This window comes from Podarcis tiliguerta, assembly GCF_965153285.1.
Source record: "Podarcis tiliguerta genome assembly, chromosome: 5".
Lineage (NCBI taxonomy): Eukaryota > Metazoa > Chordata > Lepidosauria > Squamata > Lacertidae > Podarcis > Podarcis tiliguerta.
In genome coordinates this window covers 70613945-70633879 of record NC_139538.1, presented here as the reverse complement: position 1 = coordinate 70633879, position 19935 = coordinate 70613945, and the positions used below count along the sequence as shown (strand labels likewise).

At 41.8% G+C, this 19935-nt stretch overlaps 1 protein-coding gene across 1 annotated transcript in view; it reads left to right on the top strand.

Annotated features, from left to right (window-relative positions):
* The window catches only part of LOC310677313 (uncharacterized protein), a 728781-nt gene that overhangs the window by 439173 nt on the left and 269673 nt on the right, over positions 1-19935 (top strand). The window contains exon 11 of the mRNA XM_083440141.1: positions 13539-13742. The gene's annotated coding sequence lies outside the window, so the exon portion shown is untranslated. The remainder of the gene's footprint in view (positions 1-13538; positions 13743-19935) is intronic.

Here is a 19935-nt window from a genome sequence, read left to right as displayed (position 1 = left end):
CAATCTTCTCTAGATAAGGTTGCATCTAGCGAACCAGCTGAAACTGGGGTGGTGGATGGGAAAGTGCTTCTAGCTACCAGTGCCAAGCTTTACCTCCATAGATAGTGCTAACTGCAGGAACACTCCCAAGCTACATGCTGAGCACTTTAGTGGGCATGTGACCTCATCTAGGAGTAGCAGGACATTGCCTTCCAGAATGACACATCCACAGTTTGAGTTCCCTAGGAAGAGGTGATGATTGTAAAACAACTCTGGAAACTGTAGCCCTGAGAGGGGATGTGGCGATCACACAGGGTCCCCGGACGTTTAACAGTCTATTGATCCCCACTGTGCTCACTTCCCCACTGCCACCAACCCGTTACTCTCTGGTAAAACACTGAGTCCAGTCCGTTGTTAAAAGTGAACACAAAAAAAAGCTTATTTTACAAACATTAACAAGTTTATGGTTTATGGTTTCTCAGATAATATTCCTGTCAGTATCTTAACTTTAGTTTCTTTACAGGCCTATACCTTCCTAATACCTTGACTGATTATTTCAACTGTTTGACTGACTCTTAACAAATTCTCTCACTCTCTCACACCAGACTAGCTGAACCCAGACTTAACTTCTCTGTCTCTTCTAACTCTGTCTCTTCTAACTCTTCTAACTATCTTCTGAACAACTCTAACTCACTAAAAAACCCCTGTGCTTAAACCTTATACACAGTTAACTCTGCCCCCTGGGTTCCCATTGGTTAGTCATTTTACAATTAGTTAACCCTTTCCCTATGAATCCAGTATGATGTCACACAAATAGGAGGGCAAACGCCACAGGGGAATAGGATCTCCTAACAAATCTCAGCACCCTTAATAAACTTCAGTTCCCATGATTATTTCGCGGAAGCCATAACTGTTAAAGAGCAGGTCCTTCTGTGGCTTCTCCAAAAGCAACTGATTTTGTGTGAGTGCTTTAACTCCTCTTTAATCAATGCATCCGATTTCTGAGAGCCAGTATTAATCTTTAGGCCTTGATTAAATGAGAGGGGCAGGAAACCATTGGAAGCACTGGGTTGAGCAAGGATTTAATTATATAGAATTAGAAACTTACCTGTGGGCAAATATCTTCAGAAGAGTGTCAAGAATTGCTGTAGGGTTTCCCCCTCCCCCCTCTTAAAAGTGCCATCATTGCAAGACATAGAGCTTGCATGATTAACACACTTTCCTTTCACCATGGCAATTAGGAATAATGAAGATACTCAAGGATTCAACATTGACAGAAATGAGTAGAAGATTTCACTAATGGGGAGATTAGTCATTCCACTGAATCCTGACATAGATGTGGTAAAAGAGAATCTATATCTATCTATCTATCTATCTATCTATCTATCTATCATCTATCAACACAAGGTGAATTGGTATAAATCAGAATAGATTTTAATGTAAGTCAAAATAACGTTTGCTCAGAGCATGTAAAAGCACTAAATCCAAAATGAGGTCTAGGGGCAATTTAGGAGTGGATGAGGATGAACAAGCTAAAACCTTATCTAGACTAGGGTCACATCCACACTATGATGATGCTTCATTTATTTATTTCATGAAATTTATACATTGTTTGAATGTTTAAATAAAAACCTCAGTGGTTTACAAAGAGACTGTCATTCCCAAATGTGTTAATTTTGGCGGCAGGCACAGTTGGTTGAATCTCCCAGTAACTTCTAGCCATGTCCTAGGGGACAAAAATGAAGGTGTGCATACACAGCAACATCCATATGGAAACATGTTTCTAAGTTAGAGAAAACTCTCTGAAACAGACAAGTTGTTTTCCTAGTGTACACTAAAAAAAAGTTTGAGAGCACAGAGCTGATTCTGTACTGAGCAGAGAAGGGTGTGTCCATCACTACTACCAACCAGTGTATTTGGGAATGTTATAAGCAGATGGCATTCTTCCATCTTGAGATACATTTGGTCCCTAGAGAGAAATTTGATGGTTTTTGCAATATAGAGCCCATTTGTCAGAGCATCCACCATTTTTCAGCATTCAAAACTATTCCTCCCCTCCCCCCCCCCCCCCCCCCGGAATAATCAAGAGACCAGTTAAAGTGTTTGCAGTCCATAAATCTTCTGGGGCTTTGCAGCTTTTATTTAATTAGTGTGTTAAAATTAGCTATGATTTCAATTTACCCAAATTGACACTTGGCTTTCATGTCAGTCAATTGCGATTTTCTGTTATTAGTCCCATTTTCCCCTGGATATATAACAATTTTACACACTGGGAAAATTTCACACCTTTAAGTAACACCCTCCTTAGCATTTAACAGAAGATTATGGCATGAGTTTTCATTAAAATACTAATTGCTCTGAAGTCATGGAGTGCGGTGTGTGCTTTAGGTACTCCTTCACAGCACAACTTAAATCTGTGGGTCACTTTTTTTAAGGGGGGCTGGGAAAACCAAGCGACAGTTAGGTTTTTTTTGTAGGGCTGTGCACTGGATTCATCCGAGGGACAAGCCTAATTGAGCCTGTTCAGAGGGATCTGGGTTTTGCTCTAGGCATGTTGAGACAGCCATGCATTGATACAGGTCAGGTTCCATGGACTAGAGTGATCTAGGACTGTCAGTGAGTGGGACGTCAGGCTGGAAGGAGAGGCAGGCATCACATGGGAAAACCTCCAGATAGGCCAAGACCTACCTTACTGGCAGTACCATCTTCCCAGGAGAAGGTAGGAGCCTAATGCCCCCTGACGCACCTTGCTGAGTGGAGCTGATTAGCAGAAGCAGTTGTACCTGAGTCTTCATTGTCCTTGAGTGAATTGCAGGGTGGCCCTCCTTCATCCTCTGCTATGTTGGCCGCTCTGCCCTCCCACAAATTGGCTGATGGCTTCAATGACCCCACCAGGCTGTGAGAAGCAGGTTGCAGGTTGTAGTTAAAGGTGGGTCTGAAGAGGCTGGAGACTACCTCTTTGAACCACAAACCAGTTACCTCAGAAGTTCTACACAAACTTGGACACACATACACCAGCTTGCCGTTTACTTGCCACTAGTTTAAAATAATGCGATGTGAAATCTGAGAGCTTCTTTCCTGAAGGCCTTGAGATATTTTTGCTTCCCTGAGCCTGCTTCTCCCACTCCTTGGGTTCCTCATCCTAATGCAGGATCCTATAAGTAAAATCTCCCCACAATTATGTGCTATTTAGCCAGCTACCCTCAGTTGTGACAGGGTTCCTGTCCATGTCACATTTGGTCGCTGCAGAGATAATGAGTCTGCCACTCCTCTGAGTTAAAGAAAAACACTCCCAGATGTTGGCAAAGAGTGAAATCTACACAACAGCTGCTGTCTAAAGTAAAAATTTATATGCCGAACTGTCTCATGCTGAAGAATCCAGCATTCTCCTTTCATGATGTGCATACATTTAGCTTGGCAGGTGGCATCATTTGAGCCCAGGGATGTGTGCTTGGGAGAGGGAGAGGTGAACAGCTCTTTGATAGGTATATAAAATAGCATCCACATAACCATCCTTCATGTAGCTTGAGATCTCTTAAATTAGTTATGTGGTACCAATACGAGGGTAGGTTTCTGTAAGTATATGTACATGGCACTTCATGTATATTGCATTAAGCATTATAAGTGAAAAACAATTGTGGAAATGGCTTTGTTTTCTTTCCAAAGTAAACAGTCTGTCTTATCCTACATAGTCAATAGTGCTTTGGACTCCTGCAGAGGATAATTTCCTAGATGCAAACAGTCTACAGATGTAGGATAATGTATTCCTCTAGTCTCATTGGTTTGCTGTGTGTGCAGTTTGATACAGAAATGTTAGAAAGCAATTTCAAGTCACATCGCAAACTTGCAGGTACTGTTCTCAGAATGCCAGGCAGGCAGCTGTGCAGGTTTCAACCCAGCCAGAATCAATTTCTTGCCAGGCACATCTTGATTCTTCTCTCTCAGAACCAGATTTACACTGGGGAGTAGAGGACAGAAAAGATGCAATTCATGGATGGGAACCAATCGTTCAGCTAATGAAAACTGAAAAATGCACTGGGGAATAACACTGAACTCTTTACTTGTAAGATCTTGCTAAAGTTCCACACCCTCCAAGATTATTTGTATAGGCGACTTTGAAATGTTGGTTTCTTTGTTTCTCATCTATCCAGTCTTCAATTCATCATCATCATCATAATAATAATAATAATAATAATAATTCCTTTATTGTCGCTGTACAACCTGTGTACAGTGAAATTAAATGAGCCTCCCCCCTAAACACTTAATCTCTTATTGAACAACACACCACCTCGCAAGTCAATTTCGCTATGTTATTTTCCGTTCAACAGCCTAACAGCCCACAGATAGAAGCTATATTTTAGCCTGTTTGTATGGCTGATTATACCCTCCTGCCCGAGGGTAGAAGATTAAAGAGGTGATGGCTGGGGTGTGAGTCATCCCTGAGAATTTTTCTTGCTCTCCTAAGGCAATGATCCCTTGTGATGTCATCTAGCGGCCTCAAGGGACAGCCCATGATATCATATGCCCCATTCACCACCCTCTGTAGAGACTTTCTGTTTGTGGCTGTCAGGCCAGCATACCACACTGTGATACAATATGAAAGGACATTTTCTCTTGTGGACCGGTAAAGGGAGTTAGTTCATCAGTTGTTGTTTAACTTTATTCTTTCGCAAGACCCTGAGGAAATTGAGTCTCTGTTGGGCCTTTCTGACCTCCTGAGTTATGTTGATTTTCCAAGTGAGGTCCTCACTAAGGTAAACTCCCAGGAATTTAAAGGAGGAGACAATTCAGTTCTCTACATAAGCAGAGTAATTTGTGAGGTTTTTTTGAAGAAAAAAAAAATAAGGACAATGGTGTGAAGAAGAGCTAACCCCCTCTCCCAGCTCAGTGGCCTCACTCCATCTCACCCCTCCTTGAGTGGCTACTGTTAATCTTGTTTTGTAAGTGGGAGATCACTCCAGTCACTATATTTTCAACCAAGCTGCATTTGCAAATGTACCTACAGGATCATTTACACTCTTGAGGCAAATTCTCTAAAAGTGTTTGCTTTTCTCTTGTTTAGAAGCCGCACAATTTGAATCTCTGGGAGTGAGGAATCAGTGCTGTTCCATAGAACTGGAGTCTGTAACATGAAAATATTTTCCATATATTTTTTTAATTAAAAAAAATGTTCATTTGTTAAAAACAGAAGAAGAAAGAGAAGCCAAAAACATTTGCTTTATAGCATTTTTATTTATCCAATTAGGCTGCTAAGAGCTAAAACTTTGGAGGAATATTCTTTTTTATTTCCATGAACGTTGGCCCTGGCTGAGCATCTTAGATATCATTCTTGGCATTTGCTTGAAAGTGTTAACAGTTTGAACAGATGGATCCATGCCTGACTCTCTTGGCTGGTTTCCAGATTCATGGGGAAAGGGTGTAACAGGGACACCAGCTCCTATCATATGGACCAAGTCTGCTCAGAAGTTTCTCTATATTAAGGTTTCAGAGTTCGTGGAGATTTTTTTGGCATTTTAATATTCCCAGCAGGGGATTTCATCAACATTAGCATTTTTAGGGCTATCACTCAACTGGGAAATCAACACCTATTAGGGGCCTAAACATATGGGAGGATGCTACTTTATAAAGATTTCAAACTGGGTTAGGCACGTTGTGAGAAATATCATGCTCATTTCTAAGTTTCTGTATGAAATAGGTTAGTGGACCTTGAGCCTCTTGAAATGCATTTACAGTGTGATTAAATATACAGTCCAGTTTTTTATAGGGACATTTGGCTGAGGGCCAAGCCAAACGGGAGAGTAAGGGGGCCTCAGACAAGTCAGGTACACATAGCTACAGACTGCTGTGAGTCAGGTTGGATTGGCCCAAAACAATCCATGGCTGTCAACGAGTGCAGCATTAAGCAGGAAGTTGTGGCAGGCAGGCAGGAAACCACAGGAAAAGGCTGAGACCTACCAGACTGGCAGTTGCATCTTCCCTGCAGAATTTAGGCTGAACACCATGTCTCTCCTCCTTGCTTGATGCCTTGCCCTGCAGGATCAATAGCTTTGCTCAACAGCTGTTGAGTGCAGGCATCAATCCGGTGAGTTGCGGGTGCTGCTTTGCAGAACCACACAGGATCAGATCCTCCGGTTTATCCTCACTTGGTAATACACATGATTACATCCCATATAAAGAAACTCTATCACTTCCAATTATGAGCAGAATTACTACTTGGCACAATTAGGCCAGGATAATTTTGTAGTCACTGCATTTTAAAATATTCCCTCACTGCATTTTAAAACATCCTAAGGAGGAATGATGACAGCGATATATTCTCTGGATCAAAGTCTGATTTCCCTTGGATGACAGTGTGTCGCTAGATTGACGTACCGAAGCATTTTATTCTATCACATGCGGATGCTTTTGAGCCATTCTAGAGGCAAGAATTTTCAATGCTATGGATCTCAAAATAAGTTATGAGCTGTATGATTACAAAAGCAGAGTGAGCTAAATTATTAAACAATTATTGAAAAATAAGCATTCTCCATGAGTAGTCACTTTTATTCATGAGCTCTTGCTGATAAATGTATTCTCGCCTGTGAGGTTTTGTTTTAAGAAACAATCAGTGAATTAAATTAATACCCCTGGTTTCTAAACAGAAATACATGAATTAATGCTTCCATTACAGCCTGTTTAGGCTATGATGCAATCCCATTTCCTGTGGGTTTTATGAACACAACCACCAGGGGCAGGATATTTAATATCATGGAGATTTGCACAGCAAAATGTCTCTCAGGATGTCTCGGTGTTTGACTTTTGTTAATGTTCTAGGTCTCACTGATGGATGTGGGTTGGGAAATGATTTTTTCAGCCAGATCTACCTGAAGTAACTCTAGCTCTTCCCAAAAAAATGTAGATTGGCTTTTAAATTCACATATTCATATTGCAAGCCAATTAATGGTTCTCTCTGGGGTGGAGATGGTAGGACCTGGCTGAGCAGTTGTACAAAATATTTTGTCCGCTGTTTGTTTTACTGTTTTAATGTCACATTGATTTTGCTGGGATGGGGTGAGCCTGTACCATGCAAGGTCATGAACTGGAGTGATGGCACCGAATCCAGTGTGGCTTTATACCAGCACAGAGGGGAGGCTTGCTGCCTGTTTCTGCTTTGCCACTAGTGTACTATGTGAAAGAGGAGCTTGCGTGAATCTCCTGCTGGAGAAGCATATGAGCCGCAGTGCACCAGGACAATAGAGGCATGACTTTCCCTTTTTGTATGTTCCCTGGAAAATAAATAGAAGTCATTCAGTTTGCTCCCCCTGCTTTTGTGTAATGTGTGATGCCTTTGTTACATTGATTTAGTTTAGAACACAAATGCAGTCACTAATGACGCTTGAGGAAAGAGTAACAGCCTAACCTACAAATCAATCTGAAATACTTGGATTGACTTCTGTTGGACTAAATTGCCTTAAATTCACATGCTCTCTCTCAATTGGTTCAGGAATCAGGCTGCCCGATATGACTTTGCAAAGGGGGCCTTGCAGATGACTTGGAGCCATAATGCAGCCTTGTGTGTAGCATATAGCACTTGGCCTGCCCATTTCTACTCACACTCGGTTGTCATTGCAAGCAGGCTGATAAAGTGTTGCGCATGCCAACAACACAGCTTATAGATTCTGTTTCTTGGTATCAATGCACCGTAGGTTATTTTCTGCCTCCTCAAGTAAAGTCAAGCATAGCAAAACTAATAATTACGGTACATTTCTGCATCTTGGAGCATCTGACAAGGGCTATTGAAGTTGCCCTTGGGGAGGGAGGAGAAATCCATAAGGAGACAATTATGAAAGGGTTTGTATGAGTGAGTTGAAACGCGCCACATTGTTGAAAAGTAATTTAGCTTCCCAGCAAGCTGAATCCTTCTCATGTTTTGAGCCTAAGTGATCAATCAAGCAAAGCTGTGCTTGTTCCCTTCTGAAGATAGCTATGAATATTGTGTTTTTCAGCTGTGTCTTTTTGAAAACACAATACCTGAAACATTTGTACTAGAGAGAGTTAGTCAAAAGGTTAATTGCTTCTATCAGATTTTGAACGTTGTGGAACATCCAGGTTTTCTTTTGCAAGCATCTCTTGGCAAAGCCAGGTATTTTGCTCACCTTTTAAATTAGCAAAATACTGTACACTCTTGAGCTCACAAAACAACACTACACGATTCACTTTTTTCCTGAAGGCTCTAGAGACCCCTCAGATGCTCATTGGAAATTCTGGATCTTTTGAGTTGTCCTCCACTTAAATTGCCATTCCAGATATGTGAGCCTGTGCATGGCAAGGCTGCTCAAATCAAGGCTGAAATAAATCATTGGTGAAGGCAACAAGAGTTTCTGTTAAGCATCTCATTAGCTCTACATGCAGGCCTGGAGACTTCAAATAGTAGTCAGTGAACAAACTGGAAAACAGCAGACCTGAAAAGGGAAGACTGTCATTGGAAAAGAAAGAAGAAAAGAACATTTAAATAAAGAAGTATTAGGATTGTTCCTTCTTAGCAACATAAAGCACCAAAAGCATCATAAATGGTGGATTTGGTTAGGGAAGATTGCCCAGAAGGGAATGTGTCCCTTGAGCTGAAGAAGGTTCCCAGTCCCTGCTCCTTCTGGCAGTGAGGGAAGAAACAAGCTCCCTGCAGCTTTTCCTTCTCTGGTTTATGGTTGGAGCTAAGCGGCCCTCCCTTGCCAATATTTTATTCACAGGAGACAGGGGGTTCAACTTCTGAGTGGCTCTTATATAGGGTTGCCATATTTCAAAAAGGGAAAAATCTGGACACAAAAGTTGTTGAGCTTTTATTTGCCAAAATCTCGACTTCCGACATGGGTTGCCATACATTTCAGTCAGGCTATTGGTTCATCTAACTCAGAATAGTCTATCCTGACCAACAGTTCTCCAAGGTTTCAGAAACAGGACATTCCAGTCCCAGCTGGAGATCCCAGGGATTGAACCTGAGGTGTTCTGCATGCAAAACAGATGCTGTACCTCTCGTGGTTCCCTTTATGCCCTCTGATTCAGCCAAGAGTGGGGAGCGCTTGAGGACTCAGAGTGGAGGAGGGGAGTTGAGGCTATGCAGTGGAACCTGCTTCATTAAGCTGCTGCCACCGCCCCGACTCCCTGTGAGGCTGGACCTGACAAGGCAGGGGACTCCAGGGCTACCTCCCTTTCCTAGCCTGTGGAGGATGGGGGGGCAGCTTGCTGTGACAGAGCAGGAGCATTCAAAGGACAAGAGAAGAGAAGCGGAGCAGGCCAGGTGGAGTGCTCAACTTCAGGCCATGAATTCATGCAGGGAGAGGGAACTTTCCCTGCCTCTGGACAGGTAGGTGGGGAAACTTGCTGGAACAACTTAACAACTCCCGTGCAGTTTTGGACCTCTTTTACTTCATGTTGTTGGACTGGGTATACTGTAAATGCCTTGTAAGCAGACCTGTACTAGATTCTGCTAGCCACTGAGTTTGTACTGTAAATTGCTACAACAAAAGTTTTCCATACAAGAAAGCGCCTCTGTAATCCCGTCTTGGGCAGGAGCCAGGAGAGTCCCACGGAGCTACAACCATTCCATATCAGGAAGCGGGGCAGCCATCTTTTCATCTGAACGGACTTCTTGTCAGGAATGGTTCCAGACTTTTTTAAAACAGCAGCTGCTGTGCTTTCAAGCCTCTCCAGGCTGCTATAACAAAAACAGTTTAAAAAGAAATCAAAACTTAAAAGGCAGCCTTTGGACGTGCTGATGAATTTGTAAATTCCTAATTTTGCTTTGTTTTCACACATTATTTTTTTTTAAATAATCCACAGGTGTGTAACTTGAAATGGTATTGAATAGATTTAACCCTGTTCACATGTTAAATCAGCATGGATTGAAATGAGCTGATCCATTCCTCCATGCAAGTAAACCCCATTCAACACAATGGGACTTACAAATAAACTTGTATAGGCTTGCATTGCAAATGGTTATTGGCGAGACTGTTGAAGAAGACTTGCATGAAATATTGGTTGTCTTGAGATCTTGGGAGGTATTCCCATCATATGAACAAAGTTACCCCACCGTGATAATTTTCATGATTGGATAAAAGACTTGCCTTTGAAAGGCGCCTAAGGAACGTAACTGCTGATTTTCCTCTGCCATTTTCCACTTCGGTGTCTGACTTTCATATGCCAACAAAGCCAGACTCGCTTCAGACAGTTTGGGTTGTTTACAAGTTCTTCATGCTGATTTCTATGATGCTTTGAGAGAAGAATAGCTCCATGATGTCTGTTGCTATTGATTTCATTCAAATGAAAACAAAGGACAACATGGGGAAAAGACACTTCAGAGGAAAGCAGACGATCCCGGCCTATGAATAAAAAAGTGCATGTCAGAAATCGATTATGTTCTTCACCTTAAGAGAACAGAGGCGGGGAATTCTTCTGAAATATTTAGATTTTAAAATATGTTTGCCAAGGATCCCTGCCATAAAGAGCCTGTCATAAGAGTAACTCAGTCATGAAACTTAAATACAAAAAACAAAACAAAAGAACCCTTCCGCACAGAAAATGTCAGGGAAGAGGGTTCCAGGGCTGCCTTCCCATTTCTGTCAGGGGGGATTTTTGTCAGATTGAATGTTGCATATGTTGCTCAGCAACCTCCTGAGGGGCACATGGCAGTGACAGACAGGGTCAGAGACAAAAGTAAGCAGAGCAAACAATGTGCATTTACCTTTGTATATAGGTAAGTTTTCACATACACTTGTACACTCCTCTTTATCCTCCATTCAGGCCAGCAAGAAGCATTTTCAGCATTCTAGGACATTCAAGGAGTGTGCAGCGCTTGGCCCAGTAAGTGGTGTGGCCAGGTGAGAGGAAGTGTGATGTGGAGGGGTATGGCCAGAAGAAAAGCCTAAGGGCCAGATAGGGAAACCTGGAGGTTCACATTTGATCCCTGAGCCTCAGGTTCTCCAATCCTGCCGTAGAGTTCATAAGTAGGACCTGAGTGTTGAATACTTCTGTTCAAGATGGCAGCCAACCAGCCATGTCCCTTTCCCAGGACACTCTATTCCATCTTCAAACCCGGTTTTTGTTTTTCTTTCAGCAGTTGGTTGCCATTCTGTGCCCACAAAGCATGTACCACCCTGATTCAACTGTTTGGAGGGCTTGTTTATTATTTAAAGTATTCTTACCCCACTCTTCAGCTGGAAAGGCCCATGGTATGGCTTACATTAAATCAATAAAATAAATCTGTCCCTATCCACAGTTTGTAATCTAAAAGACACAAGACAAAAGGAAAAAAGATTGAGGAGGCAGAGAAAAACATTCAGACTTGGACACTAGTTCTTAAAGTTATATAATAAGTTTTCTACCCTGCTATGTAAATGGTAACAAAAACAATAAAACGTTTTCTGAATCCACACACACAACATTTTAAGAACAATTGACAGCTGATATGAGAAGCAGCTAAAATGTCAGTGGATGCAGCTTGTCAAAAAATGAAATGTAACAATTGATGATATCTAAGAAGCTAAATAAAGAAATAAATAAAAAGGACAATGAAAAGCAAATGGGGGCATGCCCCATGTTTCTTTGATTGATTGAGCCTGTGTTGAGCTTTAAAATCAACTCTCAATACCAGTGTGTGTGTGTGTGAGAGAGAGAGAGAGAGAGAGAGAGAGAGAGAGAATGGGAGGGAAAATCCAGCTTTACAAGGCTGTGGAAAAATATCCTGGAGAAAAGCCCCACTGCCTTTTCGAAAAGTTCTTCCAACAATACAAAATTTTGAAGTGAAGAGACTAGTATTTATGTTGTTATATTGTTGGATAGTTGCAAGAGAGCATTGCTGGGGTTAGGAAGGGGGATCTATCCATATTATATCTTGGAGGAGAGATGGCTGTAGTATTTGTCTGGTAAGAGAATCCTGGAGAATCCTGGGACTCAGCTGCATTAGTTTTTTAAAAAGTGTTTTAAATGTGTTATAACACTGTGACACCAGATGGCGTTGTGGAGTTCTATCTTTTGGCAATGTGATTTCCCATTATGAGGTTTACAAGGCGTTTTTCTGAAACTTTTTTTGATGTGTCTAGATCCAGGCCTTGTTCTGTTTATCCTAATGGCAACAAGAGTTGTCAAGGCTCAGATGTAGCAATGAAGAGTAGTGATAGTTCTTACGTTCCTACTTGGCTGTTTGCCAGCTTGCTTTATCATTTGTTCTGTTTCCAATTAAATTTTGTGTGTGCTCTCATGAAGATAGCCTTAATAAGCAAGGCAGGCTCAAGACATTTTGCTGCCTGAGGTTGAGAGCAGAATGGCTCCAGGGACCCATGTTCTTGTAACTGCCTGTTTGTGATCTAGAAGCTGGTCTAGAAACTTCACCAGCAAGTGTGTTAACTGAGACCAGGCATTATAAACATAAAGAGTTGGGACGAATCAGTTAATTCCATTTTCACTCCTTTTCTCACTTTTCCAATCTTAAATTCAGTTCTCCACATTTCCACATCGGTTTGCAATTACTATTTTTAAAAGCCTGATGAAATTTCTCCTAATAAATAATTTTTGTGTGCAGTTTTGGCTAAATAATAAACATTTCTGCAAATGAGTTTTCCTAACACATTTTGGTATGTTATTTTCACTACTACAGGCATTTCTGTTCACATTTCTGTCGAATATGTACATTTTTGCTTTGAGGTTTTTTCCTTCAGTCAAGCGGTATATAAATCTTATGAGATAAATAAAAATAAAAATTTATATTTTCATGGCTAATGGTCAGGGGGGATGGAGGTTGTTTTGCAGACACTACAGGCTGGGGAAGGTTGCTCTGGAGTGTCTGAAGCAGCTGAATTGCAGCTGGAAACTTTTAAAAATCCCGTTTCTAAAAATTGTTATTGGCCTTTATTTGCAAAAAGAGAAAAAAAGCCAGTAACCAGGGGGATTTTAGGGGGTGGGGTGCCATCCTGAAGAATTGTACAGCAAGTTCTATTAATTTGTACTTTAGAAAAAACACAACAATCTAACTTTGTGTGGTAGGTTTTGAAACTTCTTCTGTTTAGCGATGCATTTAAATTAGATCTGCACTCCCTGTATCCTAATTTGCATTATGACTCCTTGTCAAGAACACCAAGACAAATCTGCTTCAGCATTGATATGAACCCTATTTGCAGACAAGGGGACCCTTCAGCGAAGGTCATAGAGACATTGATTTACAGAGACAGTTGATTAATCAGAAAATGAAAAATAACATGCCATTGTTTTGAAAGAGATGAAGGCATGAACAACCTCTAGATAAAAGAATATTGGAGGAGATAGGTTAAATGGTTAATGATGAACTAATACGAATATGAAGTCCTGTCGATTCTTTAGCTTATGAAATACATTCACTCAGCTGCACATTCTTTAGGAAGTAGTAAATGCAGACAGAATTAGACACTGCAAGATCTTGCTCTTCAGAAAGGGCTGCTTTGTACTTCCATTTTTTAAAGTGCCCTTATGACATATTGAAGATGGTCATCTCTAGTTTAAATGACTCTTCTCCAGTTTTAATTATTGTGTATGTGCCACTCTTTATCCAACAGGATCGATTCTTCTTCTTATGCTATCAGAAGTGGCTTTTTGGTAATGTCTCTTCACCACAAAAGGAAAAATGGGGCTTAGCGGGAGATTAACTAGCTACAACTTTATGATGGATGGATAACCTCTGCTTGAGAGGTTATTAGCTTCAAGTCATACTGTCCTAACCTTGAACCCAGTGCAAGTAATCTGACCTTTCTCATAAAAAGGTAGGAAGCTGCCATTGCAAGCCACCTGCATAGATGTGTGACCCTTAAGATCCACTGCCATTTTAACCACCAAAGTTGTGCTGAGTTTCTGAAGTCGATTTAAAACCACAGATTTCGCAGCCTACCCCAACTTGCTATACTTGTATAAAGCTTCACTGAGGACCCTTTACGAGGACCCAGTAGATGCTGCAGCAGCTCTTCCCATGGCGTTACTCTCCTGATGCTGTTGGAATACAACTCCCATCAGCCCCAACCAGCATGGTGAGTTGGTAGGGATGATGGAAGTTGTAGTCCAACAACATCTGGAGGTCAAAAGGCTGCGGAAGGCTGTGCCATAGTATGTAGATGCCTGATTTCCCCCTCCCAGATCTGGAATTAAGCTCATTCTACATTGCGATAAACCCTCCAGAAAAATGAAATTTTACTTCTTTTGTTGCCATAGGTTTGAGTACATGGATTCACTCTGGGTCCTCTAAACCAGATCCAGAGAAAGCTATGAAGCTCATGCTTCTTCTCCCATTTTTAACCACTGAATCAGAGCAAACAGCTAGCGGGTTTTCCACAGGTTGCTGTTTGTTCTGATTTAGCACTAAAGAGTAGGGTTTTGGGGGGGGGGGAAGTGGTGGGGCAAAGGCAAAACTGCTCGTGCCCATGCCTAGAAAGTGGAGGACAAGCGGGGAATGGCTCAGACTCATGCTTTCTAGGCACAGGACAAGCAAAAGTGTGGATGAGCCCTATGGTCTGGCTGCTTCATTGGGTCATGACACTTACAGAAAGGACTTGCTCTTTTACACTATGATTTTGGGTGTTGCCATGTTTACTGGGAAAGGTAGTGGTACTGTTCATTTTTATTACAATGGTGCTGTTTTCTATTTTTTTGTATATTTGACCTGAAGAATTATATGGATGTGTTTCTGTTGCTTTTATGCCTTACTGACTGCCCTGAAGGCTTTTAGGTGTGTGTGTGTGTGTTTTAGTTCAAATTTTATAATAAAGAAATGAAAGTTGTTTGGCACTGCTAATTTAAGGAGGAGGAATATAAGAGAGTCTGTGTACTGGTCCAGTAAGCGCTTCCGCTGCGCCACCAGCAACAGCTTTCTTTGCAGAGTATTAATTAAGTCCAGTGCAGAGATTCTTGTTGCAGTACAAGCTTCAGAGACTCAGCAGCAAAAAAAACGACACAGGGAAGCCTGTCTTTTCCAAAGACAGGTTTATTGCAGAAAGATAACAGAAACACCTCCGGAGCATTCACACATTTTGCTTCACGTCCAGCACGCCCCAAACAGGCAGAGAAAACAAACACTCTTTATATACTGAGCAACTTAACAACTTAACGAGCTTGACTACTTAAAGTCACATGACATTGCTAATTTGCCAGCGTCTTAGGTTTCACACCCTAACACCCCCTCTCGCTGGCAATACAAAAACAAAAAATTACTTCAGACCCATTTCTTCACAAAAGTTTTCATGCCGCTGGAACCCAAGCGGTTTTGTAAAACCATCAGCTTGATTTTCATGACTGGGACAGTAATTTAATTTAACAATTCCTGCTTTTACCGTTTGACAAACATTTTGAAAGCGGATATCCAAATGTTTTGTACGACCTTTAAACTGCCCATTTTGTGCTAACTTAAGACACGGTTGATTATCACCCCATACAGTGATTGGAGTGATGGCCTTTTCATACATCTCTTGTGCCAAGCATTTGTAAAATTCTAGATCTCTACATAACTCAGATAAGGCACAGAACTCAGCTTCTGTTGACGACAAAGCAATCAGGTTCTGTTTCTTGGATCTCCACCCAATCAGAGAGTTACCAAATTTTATTACACAGCCAGACACTGATCTTCTATCTTTTAAATTTCCCCAATCACTATCTGCCCAACAAGTAATCTGTGCTTGTCCTTCCGAAGATAATTCAAGGCAAAAATCTTTGGTGTATTGTAAATATCTTAACACTCTTTGAATTCCTTTCCATGCATTTACACTAGGTTTTGAAGCTTCTCTGCTGAGTAAGTTAACAGCGTAAGCAATATCTGGTCTACTCCATTGCGAAAGATGAAGTAAGCTTCCCAGTGCTGACTGAAAGATTTCAGCACGCTTGAATTCAGCACTACCCTTGAACTCATTGTCTTTTACAAAACCCATTGCTGTTGTCTTTAACCTGTACACCCACCTACAACTTACTGCCTTGGCACCTTCTGGCAGTTTGGTGATGGAAAACACACCCAGTTCTTTCATAGAATTCAACTCCTTTTGCATGGCCTCACGCCACCTAGTGGCTTCCTCCTGGGGTAATTGCTCAACCTCCTCAAAACTTTCAGGTTCGCAATTTGCCAAACCAGCCCAAACACTAATAGCTTGGTACCTTTCAGGAGGTTTACCTTTGTTGGTACGCTTGGAACGCCTTGGCAGTTCCTGCGATGTTCCTTCAGTTTCCCCCTCTGACTCAGAATCACTAGTCGTTACCTGTTTGTCACTAGTAGTCACCTGTGTGTCACTAGTAGTTGAAGAACTTTCTGATTCTGACTTTACACGTCTCTCTTGCTGTACAGGTGAACTTTTAGAGCTAGAAGATTCTGACTTTACAGACTTGGGTGAACTAGACGATTTCTCACCCTCGTCCTCAGACTCAAATTCCTCAGCCTGTTCTGGAACTAATACCTGCCCTGGGGCCTGAGTTTCATTGTTACTGTCCACCACATCAAATAGTATGTCAGGATTTCCATGAATTTTATTCCAACCATCCTGTTCACAAAATTCCGCACTTCTGCTGATTGTGATTTTCGTTTGATTGCCTTCTACATTCACAAATCTCCAACCTTTTGTGTTTGCTTGATAACCACAGAAAAACATTTCTTTAGACCTAGGATCGCCTTTCCTACGTTGTGCCCTAGGCACCAGCACATAAGCACGACATCCAAAAACTCTTAGATGATCAATTTTTGGTTTTTTTCCAAATAGCATGAAGTAAGGAGTGTTGCCTACTGTGCTATTGTACACTCTGTTAAAAGTATAATTCGCATACAGTGCAGCCTCAGCCCAAAAACGCTGTGGAAGTCCAGAATCAAACAGCAAAGCAGCAATGGCTTCCTGTAATGTTCGAAATTTTCTTTCGGCAACTGCATTCTCCTGTGGTGAATAGGGATTGGTAAGTCTATGAACTATACCTTTCCTTTTTAACCATGTCTCCAGCGTGTGGTTCACATATTCCCCACCACGATCTGATTGTATTTTACGTACCCTGGTGTCAAATTTACATTCAACTTCTTCAATCCAATCCATCAGGATGGAAGCTGCTTGTGATTTTTCTTTCAGAAAGAAAACCCAACTAGCTCTTGAAAAATCATCCACCAAAATTTGCATAAATCTCGCACCTCCAAGCGATTTGACTGGCATAGGGCCACACACGTCCATGTGCACAAGTTCAAAGGGTTTCTTGCTTACTCTATCAGATCTAGGATAGTTACATGTCTTAACCTTAGCATGTTTACAAGCACAACAATCCAGAAAATTTGGACAGGGTTTAATGTTACACTCCTCAGCTAAATCTGGCATCTTGCTTACATACTTAAAGCATATATGAGCTAACCTTCTGTGTAGTAGATGTACACAACCTGTATGAGGAGCCTTATTTACACACTTAGCTTGCGCTTCACCTGTTGAACATCTACCTGCTGCTAACTGCTCTTCATCCAAAACAAAAAGCCCATCCTCACAGGGAATTTTAACTAGCTCCTTCCCCTGTTTCGAAATGGTGCACACATCATTTTCAAACTCAACCTTAAAACCACTTTTTACCAGGCATGACACACTCAAAAGCGCATTCTTCATTCCTGGAAGAACAAAAACAGGAAGGTTAGTTTGCAAACAGTTAACATAAATTGTGCCTTTAAGGTTCATTTCTCGTTTACTATTGTCTGCTATAGTCACGGTTTTTGCAACTGGCAATGTCTTGCAGTTCATCAAGCTGCCACTAGATGTCGCTGGAACTAAACTGTGACTTGCTCCACTGTCAATTATCCACTTCAAGGTTTGTCGGCTCCTTTTAGGACTCTGTTGTGCTGCCATTGCAGATAGTCCCTTATCAGCACCTGCTCCCCCTCTGGATCGTTGATTCTTGTAGTTCTCACGTCGTCTTCCCTTGTAGCTCCGGAAACTGGCCTTGGACTGTTGAAATTCCTGTTGCTTTTCTGGACACTTTGCTATCAAATGAAACCTGCTGCCACATCGAAAACATGACTTGCTGGCCATAGCAGACACTTGTGAGGCTTCCTTACAGCTCTGCCTGCTAGTTCCCTCACGCTGGGAATTATCTGAACATCCAACCCTTGGGGTATTTGAATTATCAATACGTTTTCGATGATGTTGATATTCTTGCTCACACAATCTACCAGTCACATAATTCATATTCAGCTGGTCCTCTGGCAAAACTTGTAAAGTTAGTACTAAGTTTTCAAACCCTGCATGCAGGCTGCTAAGCAGAGTATAAACTTTAATATTTTCAGGAAAATTCACACCTAGAGATGACAGTCGGTTGAAATACTCAGTCATCTGTGACGTGTGTTCAACCACACTATCCCCTGGCTTCAGTTTCAACTCAAACAAAGCACGTATAATGTTCACCTTCTCTCCGGGCGTGGCTCTATGGTGAATTCGCCTAAGAGCTTCCCAAATTTCAAATGCAGACCTTAAATTTTCCACATGAGGTAATTGGGAATCGTCTATCGATACCATCAACATGCATCTAGCTTTAGTGTCCATTTTATCATGTTCCCTGTTCTGAGCATGTGCAGCAGCCTGTTGCTCTGCTGTGGCATCTGCTGCAACAGCCACAAACGGCTTTCGCCTCTGGACATAGTCAGCCCACACTTCTTTGGCTTCCAACCAGACTTGAGCCCTCTTAGACCACTGCACGTAATTAGCAGAGTTCAACTTTGTAAAGGGAACCTGGAAATTTTCCACTGCCATTCTTGGGGTCTGCTGCTACTCCCTCTGTGTGCCCTTGCTTCTCTTTCCCCTTGGGATTTGTTTTACTCACTTTTCAGACGCCTCCAGCCTCTCAGTTCCTTTAAGAGCTGGATTTACGACCAAGCCGGTCTTCTCTCATCCAAAAGCTGCTTTCACTTTCTCTGCACACAATACAGCTGTAGAAACGTAGAAGGATCCATAACCTAAGAGAGTCTGTGTACTGGTCCAGTAAGCGCTTCCGCTGCGCCACCAGCAACAGCTTTCTTTGCAGAGTATTAATTAAGTCCAGTGCAGAGATTCTTGTTGCAGTACAAGCTTCAGAGACTCAGCAGCAAAAAAAACGACACAGGGAAGCCTGTCTTTTCCAAAGACAGGTTTATTGCAGAAAGATAACAGAAACACCTCCGGAGCATTCACACATTTTGCTTCACGTCCAGCACGCCCCAAACAGGCAGAGAAAACAAACACTCTTTATATACTGAGCAACTTAACAACTTAACGAGCTTGACTACTTAAAGTCACATGACATTGCTAATTTGCCAGCGTCTTAGGTTTCACACCCTAACAGAATAAACATGAAAGTGACAACCACAATTGTCGCATCTGCGTCTGCAGGATTAAAGTTGAGATAGATTGCAGATGTTCAAAGTTTCATAGGGAGCTACATGTACAGTTCATAAGAACAGGCGGGTCTGAAATTCCAGATGCCACTAGCTATGTAACTTGCCAGTAAGGAATACATTCCCACCAGGATAGATAGATAGACAGACAGACAGACAGACAGACAGACAGACAGGACTCTGTGTCAGCTCTTTTTGAGCAAGAGAAAAATGCAGTCAAATGTAAGGTGCATCTGTTCTGCATCTACATTGCTGTCCAATTCCTGCACACCTCTCCCGGCAGCTTCATTGGTACTGACTACCCATCTTGTAATTAATTATATGGCTTTGGTTGTGTGGAGTTGATTTCTAAAGCAGCTCATCTATCACTCGAACTCCGCCGTAGCTTTTTGTTGGGTGGAGATGGGGGGAAACAGAAGGTCTGTGCAAAAATGTTTCTTCCCAACAGCCCTGAAGCTGTCTCCTGTTGTAGGCCAAAATGTGGTTTATGGGTGCAGTGTTCTGAAGACTGGAGCAGAAGTAAATTTTATCAGGGGGTTTAACCAGAGGTTGTTGACGTGGCTCTGACATGCTGAAAAAGAAATATAAGAGACCATATACAT